Source organism: Garra rufa, chromosome 22 (genome assembly GCF_049309525.1).
Source record: "Garra rufa chromosome 22, GarRuf1.0, whole genome shotgun sequence".
NCBI classification, from domain to species: domain Eukaryota; kingdom Metazoa; phylum Chordata; class Actinopteri; order Cypriniformes; family Cyprinidae; genus Garra; species Garra rufa.
This window is the reverse complement of record NC_133382.1, coordinates 32051836-32061523: the sequence shown is the minus strand read 5'-3', so window position 1 is coordinate 32061523 and position 9688 is coordinate 32051836.

Sequence of the window (9688 nt, the reverse complement as noted above, 5' to 3'; positions counted from 1 at the left end):
GTGATATGTAGTAGTCATATCTGTCAGAAACAAATGTATCATTTTAAACTAAACAGCTACCATTTTGATATAGAAAATCATATTGGGAGATGCAACTGTGGGATGTAAGGTCTAATATATAGCCACAATTACAATAAAGTTGCAACAGTGATAAATAAACTCACATTTTAAAATATAGTCACAATTACAGCAGTTACAGTCATGAGAAATAGAGCTGAAATTGTAATATCTGAGATATAAAGTAAAAATGATGTGAAATAAAGGTGCAACTGTGAGAAATAAAGTCACAATTACTGTACTCTGTCACAGTGGTAAAATAACAGGCATAGCAAACACAGTTTACAAGCCTGTCTCGGAAAGATACATTAAAAATTGTATTTGTAGCACTTAAGCATGTTGTATGTCAGTGTGCGGAATACACTTTATGTGACAGACTTGGAAAAAGTATGCGCATTCCAATTTCCAAAAAGCTTCCAAGAACTTTTCAAATCTGTGGCTTGTAAAAGGTTGCTTGTTCATACAGATAGTCAAAGCCAGCATGAATGAAACTTGTCAGCAAACACACATTTTTCCTGCAGACACTATTTTTAGTAGTAAAAACACTTCAACCTCACACATGATAGCTGTCTGCCTCTATAAGCAGTAACACAAGACAAGATGTCCCTCGTATGAAAAAAGCATGCATTATGCGTGGAGAGTCGAAATGCCGGTGACCTTTAAACAGCAAAGGTTCAAAGTGTAAAGTATGAAATGCAGGTATCATTCTCTATACCTGTCTACATGAAATGCAGTGCATAGTTTGAACTGCACATCAAGGTCATTCGAACACATTTCTGATAGCTGATGGAAATCTGTCATTTTTTCTCACTCTTTGTAATCACTTCTCTGTTTTATCTCACCGTAAAACAGTTTTCATCACTTGCTTCTGTTGGCAGATCAAAGAGTCTTTTTTTGTCGAGCATCTACGCCGGTATCTCAGAAGGCAGCGGCCTTGTTTCTGTTGAAATCGGTTGAGCCCAGGTTGGGTGGGTTTAAATATTTTGACACTGGCTTCTTTAATTTGAATCGGCTTAAATATTTTGACACCGGCTTCTTTAATTTGAATCGGCTTGTTTATGTTCTCACCTCAGCAGAGGGAATCATACAAGAGGAGTCTCTTTGTCCGAATTGCATGTGTTTCTTATCAAGGCAGCCAGGCATAGGCATATTTCCAAACTGCACACAAGGATCCTGTGTGGCCAGACCCTACAGCGCCCCCTACCTGCAGCAACCTGTCGGCTTGCACTTCATTAGTCTTGAAGCCTTAATTGTTCTCCTTCACCTTTTAAAGATTATTTGCCTTTCGGATCCATCATTAATTATTCACTGCACGCCCTCTATCAACTCGCTATCATTTTTTTCTCTCTCTCTTTCAGTGCCTCCCTTCCTCTTGTCAGTGTGATTTGCTGTGTTTCTGTCAGTAGCTGACTCAAGGCAGGTGGAGGGGTTTCCATGTGCTTTCCATTTGCCCTGGACTGAAACGGCCGCAATTAAAACCAAATGTGCAACCTGTGGCTCACGCATGCAGCGCCGCTCTGACACACAGACGTGTACTCGCTAGCAAATAGTAGGCCGAACAATAACAATTCAGATTTATTGCCTTGATACAAAACGATTGGCTGAACTCTGGAAGTCTGCGTTGTACTGGAGTCTCTGAGCAAGAGAGAACTTAACGTTGTTTTGGTCGGGCGCTAGACGTGCGGAGGCCGGGTGAGCGAGAGGCCAGGCCGGGGTCACCGGCGAGATTCAGTTAAAAAAGGAGAAAATTATGCGGGCAGCTGAAGTTTCTCTACTGCAGCCAGAATGTCTGCTGACCACATCGTGTAGCTTGAGGACATGGAGACTATGATTAGAGCCCTGGTAGGCAGGGCTGGGGTGACTCTGGTAAGGTCACATATAAGTACACCCACATGTTGTAGGAGTGCAGGTCCATATACCTTGTGGGCATATGCGCCCCACCTCTGACACCTCAAGGCCTCTTTTTTTCTGTTGCATGACCTCAGCAAGCTGATAATCATAGTTATTGACAGAACAGGCTCCAACTGCGCTAAACAGTCCCCGTGGACAAACCAAAGTCTGATTTTCCTTTTGTCCAGATATAAGCTATGGTAGTAGTTATGTATAACATTGCTTTAGGGTGCGGTTGAATCAATTTTGGAATGTTTAGGGCACCAATGTTCACTACATACTGCTGGTTTTTATAAAAACCCTTTGATCGATTTGCATTTTACATTTATTAGTAGTGCTAGCGCTCATAGTAAACCTCTAACCTCGAATATTAAACTTCGGCATGATTAATTAATTGCTGTGTGTTTCAAATGGTAAAGCTTCTCAAAATAGAGATTCAAGTAAAGACTTAACAGTTTGTGTTATAGACAAGAGTGGTAGCTCAATTTATGTGGCTTGTTGAGAAGAGTGTTATTGTTTTTAAAAAATAATTAGACTTGCGATTTCTATCTGACAGATGATTACATGGATGGAACATTCCCATAGCCTTTAGAAATACCCTAGCAAAATTCTAGAACAGGGATCTACAACAAATTCCGTGAGAGTTACCATCCTGCAGACCTCGGTTCCAACCCTGCATGTGATTATCAAGTAACCCTGAAGACCTTGATTATCTGATTCAAGGTAAGTTTGATTGGAGTTGGAGCTGAAATCTGAAAGATAATACCTCTCCAGGGTTGGAGACCCCTGATCTAGAACATCCTAGCAACCAAATGGAAATGCTCTTGCAACCACTGAGAACCCTTTAGAAACCACCTAAAAATGACCTAGTAACCATCCAGAACAGACAGGAATTTATGAATGAACCTCCACAGCAGACACCTGACATCAATATGACAATGACTTAACATTGCAACCGAAATTTAACCAAATATCAAAGTCTGGCACTTCACTGGCTAATTACTCCTCAACAGCGATGCTTTATATAGAAATATAAAGATCTATCAAAAAATGGAGATTCAAACACAAATTATAAAGATGTCTCAAAACTTGTTCCTCTGACAAGGTCTACAGCAACAAATGTTTATTTTGATAATTTATTAATACGATTATTGTAATGATTAATCAACTAATCAGCAGTTATTTCACTGATTAATCAGTAGGCTTTGATTGATTGTTCAGCTTTTGCAATTTGTTCAAATAATGAGTGACACATATTTTATACACATTCCTATACATATAGAGCTGCTTTATAGCAGAAAATCAAGTTTTAGTTCTAACTAAAAGTAACACTAGGTGCGTTTCCATTTCCGATTTGTACAAAACTTTTGCGATATTTTATAAAATGTCGACAAAAAAACTGTTGCAAAATGACGGTGTTTCCATTAACCGATGTTATGTGACTAAAACTTAATTTTTTCCTCTCGTGATAAGTCATGAAGATAGATGTTGGTAGGTTTATGTATATCGCAGCTACTGCATTAGCTATTAATTTTAATTGTAGGAGATGTAGGCGTTTATTGTGAAAAACCATCTCATATGAGCGTAACTGTTTTGCAATATATGGCAGTTTCTGCAAAATTAATGTGTTTCCATTAGGCGTATTTTCAAATCGCAATTTCAATTTGCACAATTTGAAGAGTAATGGAAACGCAGATACTCACACTGTTGTTTTTTTTTGCAAACATATCCTCATCCGTATGATCAAATGCTTTCTTAACTGCTGTTTTCTCACCACTGTCATTTTTGCTGTGTGTTTAATCTGTTATTGAGAGGAAAGTGCACAGATTACATTAACACATTCATCTGAATGCCACTCTCAGCAGTGTCGGGGTGTTCATTAACAAATTACCACAGCTTGTATATACTTTACTTTTCATTACCCCAACCAAAGAACGGAAGATAACTTTGCCGCAACTATATCACGGCCTTTGCGCATGACAGCTTTTTTACACTCTACACTTTTCTTTTATTAGATTGCAGCTGAGAGGGATGAATGCAGTCTTGTGCTACAGCGCCACATTGGTCAAACCAAGGCAGGCCCTTACTTACATTAGTTCATGAGATTAAATGACTATTCGAAAGTAAAATATTTGTCGACTAATCATTTCAGCCCTTCCAACAATCATGTAGATATGCCTTATCACTCTAGCAACCACATAGAAATGCCCTAGCAGCCACCCAGAACACTGAAGTGTTGGCGAGTTGTGCAAATGTAAAAATCTAGTTTCATTCTGCCTGACCAGAGCACCTGTTTGTAGCATCTTCAAATACAGACAATAGACTTGATCAGCATATTGAGTCACCGCAATGAGACCCAGAGCGCTAGTTATTCCCCTTTCGGTCTATCTGCGGGCTTCATCTAATTTCATAAGAGCTAATTAAGCAGCGAAGGAGAGCTGGGTAAAGGGTTAGTTCCTGTGCTGGAGCACAGAGGGGAACGGTTTTATCTCTGTGTGTCCAAGGGCAATGCCACTCCTCTCTCGTGAACACAAAGTGCCACCCACTATGTGTTCCGTGCCCAAATATTTACACTCACTGCAGGAATGACCCCCACCCCACCCCTCCTTTGATGCGGTTTACAGCTCAAAACTCGCTGGAAAATGTGGCTTTGGCACAAAGTCAATGACTCACAGCAAATAAGCAGCACCATTACAGAAAATAAAGAGGCGCGCTGTTGTTTCAGGACACTTGAAAAAGAAAACAAATGGGGAGGAGGATGTAATGACAAAGGGAAGACACGGCTTTATCCCTCAACCACTTTCCTCTGTCCACACCGCCACGTTCCCCTACAACCGCCAAACACATCAATCGCGTGGCCCTCTTTTTTCATTTACCTGGAAAAAGGCAAGAATTACGGAGCTAAATTTCAGAGAGAGAAGAAAGCAAAGGAGTAGACGTGGAAGAGAAATATCCCCTTGAAAGTGCACGCAGACAGGGCACAGGGAGCTCACAAAGACTGCCCTTGATCAGACCCGTGTAAGAACAAAGGCGAGATTGTGGGGACAGTGAAGGCTTTCATGTGGATAGCCACTGTCTGTGTGCAGGCCGCTCACTCATGGGCAGGCAAACACAAAACCAGGGCCATTTACAACTCATAAGCGGCAAACGAAAAATACACAAGCTACGCTTAAAATTGCATGAAAAATGTCTTTTGACAAAACCAAGTGGCATTTATTTTAAGTCAGCATGAAATCAAAATTTACCCTATCTATTTTAAAAATGTTGCAGATCTTATTGTGAACGATTCATCCATTTTTATTTTTGACTTTGCAATGTTTAAACAAAATGTCAGAACTGGATCTTCTGATTTTTTTTTTTTTTTTTTTTTTGATAAATCAATTACACTCGTATTTACAACATAATGCCTAAAGATCACTGTTGCTACTAGTTAAAAAAGTATTAGCATAAATTAAAAAAATTATTTGTGAGGATCTACGTAAGTATACTGTCTGGTAAAATATTACATTATAATATAACATATTATTATTATTTAAAAATATTCTATACATTTATATTGGTATTATATACAGTTGAGGTCAAAAGTTTACATACACCTGCAGAATCTGCAAAATGTTTTTTTACCAAAATAATAGGAATCATACAAAATGCATGCTTTGGTTTTTCAGCATTTTTGTCTATTTGAACCCTTCCAACAATGACTGTATGATTTCAAGATCCATCTTTTCACACTGAGGTCAACTGAGGGACTTATATGCAACTATTACAAATGTTCAAACACTCACTGATGCTTCAGAAGGAAAAACAATGCATTAAGAGCGGGGGGCGAAAACTTTTGAACAGAATGAAGATGTGCACATTTTTCTTTTTTTGCCTAAATATATATATATATTTCCATTTAGTACTGCCCTTCAGAAGCTGCAAAAGATACTTACATCTTTTCCAGAAGACAAAATAAGTTAAATGTACCCTGGTCTTCAAATTCAAAAGGTTTTCTTAAAGGCTCTTAATGCATTATGTTTCCTCCCCTCAGTTGTTTTCTGAAGAACAGCGGGCTATATAACTGTTCAGGACAAACAAGGAACTCATGAACAACTATCACTAAACAAAAAACCATTCAGGTAACAACACAGTATTAGAATCAAGTGTATGTAAACTTTTGAACGGGGTCATTTTTATAAATTCAACTATTATTTTCTCTTGTAAACTGCATGTAAACCTCTTTCATCTAAACTTTCTTAGTCAAGTCAGTACTAAATAAAAAATAACATGCATTTTGTATAATCCCACTTATTTTGGTAAAATAATTAACATTGTATGTAAACCTTTGACTTCAATTATTTTATTTGTTTTATATTTATAATTAAAGTTAAGTTAAAAAATGACATGTCATACATTTCAAAAGTTTAAAGGTGTCCAAATATTTTTAGGGACCACTGTATATATACATAATGCATCAATATAGATATCTTTCACAGCATTTCCAGGTCACAAATGTTCTCTGTGCTATGAGGACATATAAAAGGCAGACTGTGAACTAATAACTGTTTAGATTTATGTGTGATTATGTTTACATATGCCGGCTTTTGACATGAAATAAAAAATAGTGTGTTTCCAGGGCCCAACTGTGCAGTGAAGCCTTTACTTATGGCTATTTAAGAAGACATTTCCTGTTTAGAACAGGATAATGTGTTTCTCTTTGGCCTGAACCTGCAGCTCTTGCCAGCAGCTGCTCTGTGGCAATCCTCACACATTTCTGCGCCACGGAACGAGGGAGGAGGAGGAGGAAACGGGGCAATAAAAAGTGAGAGCGCGAGAGAGTGAGGAGGGGGCCTGAGATTCCAGAGGACCCGGAGCAAGTGTGAAACACTTTCTCTAGATAAGTGTGTACCTGTCTGTATTTGCTTGGGTTTGAGTGTATGTACTCGTGCGTGTTGAGTGTGTGTGTGTGTGTGTGTGTGTGTGTGTGTGTGTGTGTGTGTGTGTGTGTGTGTTCCCGAGCATGTGTTCGTGAAGGCTGAGTTAGAAGCAGATGCAGAGATAATGGATGGATGTTGATTCTACACTGTCACCACTGTATGGCCATTTGGAGCCATTAAAAATCCCCAATGTCTCTTTGATTCCTGCTCACTTCAGCTGCTGTGCTCCTTCTGAATTGTATGTGTGTGCGTGTGTTAGTGCATGTGCCTATTAGATCTGACAAAACAATCAAAAATGAAAACCATGCTGAAAAGCAGAGAAACACTGAATGCACGAAATCCATACAGATGCTTCTGGATAAAAAGAGAATGTGATAAGCTGAAAAAACTAGCTATAGGAAGCACTAGGACTTTTTACATGGGGCTAAAGGAATTATTTTATGAATCTAATTTAATTACACAAACATTTTATATAAGGGAGAAAAAAATAAATCCTCATATAGAGTTATATAGAGGTCAATTACCCGGATGCGGGCCATATAGGAGATACTCAGATGTAAACAACAGCATGGATTGCATGGTAAATGTACTACTGAATATGTTGTTCTGCTAATTTATGTGGTATAAACCACAGAAAAAGCATCTGTAAGCTGCTTAATAATATAGAGAAGGACTTAACAAACAGAAAAGGGCACAATATTTTGACAAGCTAAAGTTAATAGTTGATAAAGATACATACAAACAGTATTAAGATATTAGCCTAATATTTCACCTACCTGACTGGAAATGATAAGAACAAACATGAATGTTATCAAGATTCTTACCCTGGAAATCCTGGTTCATTTTGGCCCAGCACAAACACCTTCTTTTCCTCAGTTTATCCACCTCATTTTTTTACGCGGAAGTAAGCAGGTTTTTGTGAATGTGCGAGACTTCCGGTATATTAGCCGCTGTAAGGAAATAACGAGAAGAGTTACAAAGTGCAGTAAACGGTAAAACTGTTTGCACTACAAACCAGTGTGTTCATAATTAAGATATTACATTAAAATGATATGGTTAAACACAAGGGTTAGCAATATCAAGCAGCAAAGTCAGTTGTTTTGTACAGCTAAAAATAGCTGGAGGCAGAAGAGACCGGAAGCCAGACATTACATTTAACGTACAAATATCCACGCTGGCTCTTACGAAAAAATAAGGTGAATATTATAGGTTACTTCCAAATGTTTTTCCCGGTTCGACCGATTAGTATGGCCAAAACATGACAATAACTGACCATTTTTAGCAATTAATCAGCAAAATATGCAAGTTTCGTTTGGTTCAGTGGCATTGTTTACATGAAAACACTATATTTAGTCCATTTCTGAGAAAGAGCCTATAAGCAGCAAGATTGTGTGGTATTGCTTTTATACAACAGTTAAATAAACATGAAGTTAGTATTGAGTAACTTACTGTTCAGGCACAATATTTCCAGATACTTTGTCTTTAAAATCCACCGAAGAGCAACACAGCGTTGTTTCCTTCCTGAATGGTTCAGTGTTTGCGAATCAATTTGAATGAATGATTCAATGAATCACTCGTGAAGACCGTTGATTCTTGAACCGCATTTTACCACACTATTTTTACTACTATCTGCCATAGAAAGATATGGTCAAAAATTGTAATAGTAATTTGCTAGTATGCGGTTCCGAATTCATCACATCATTTGTGCCGTTTTTGAAACAATCAGTGTTTTTAAAGGAATCGTTTAAATAATGGTTTAAAAACTCAATCATAAAGACACCTGCTGCCACCTAAAGGCGTATCGATGTAACCTAGCGTTATGATAAACATGTTAAAGACATGTAAAGAAGACAAATTACATAATAAATGTCCCTATTCATTCTACCAGACCAGTTTTACAATGTATTGTGCTGTGTGTAATATTTCAATATGTATTGTGTAATCTAAAACATGCTGAACAATACAGTGAATAATATGATATCATGACTGAAAATCTTCTCTGAATGACAGCATGAAACAAAGCTCTCCAGTATCGATCAGACTATTTTAATTTTGCTATGACGTCAACAAAGACTTTCCTTCGATTTGCAAAAAGATTCTTTATATTATACAGCACACACTCACTTCTCTAACAGAGGAGCCTAATAAAGATGCACTGTTGATGGAGAAGAGAGAGATTAGGGGTCATAGTCCATAAAAAAGGGGGGTAGGGGGTTATATGGTTATTTGATGGAGGGATAGAAAGACTGAAAAACGGGCGAGGAAAGGGGGGTATTCCTGTACCCCATCTGTTCCCCTCAGTCACTACTAAGAAGATACGTGGCCAGGGATGGGGTCAATCAGAGGGCAGGGGCTGGGTAGCTCACTTGCTGCATGTGAAGCCATGAAAGTCACCTAAAAGAGATTCATTAGTAATGTTAGGGGAGCACTGGCTGTACCCCACTAATTCCTCAGCAGCTGTGAGCCACGCATCTGGTCTGAGCAATGTCTCTGTGATTGGCCGGGTTTCAGTGGGTGGGGCTGAAGTGGGATGGGCCACTGAAATGATCTGTGATCTATGCTTTTCTCTTTTAAGGCACTGAGCTCCCACTGTCTCCTCTCTTTTTACAGCGAGGGTTATAATTAGTGAGAAACGGCTGACGCAAATTTCTCAAAGAATTATTGAGAGGCCCGAAAGCGACACAGAAAGATTTCCAGAAGCATGCGGTGACTGTTGCTTGTGTAAACTGAGGGCAAATCAAAGCATTTATGGCGTAATATATTATATTTAGAATACACTTTCATCAAGCAAGCCCTAAATGATCCGTTAGTTTTACAGAAAC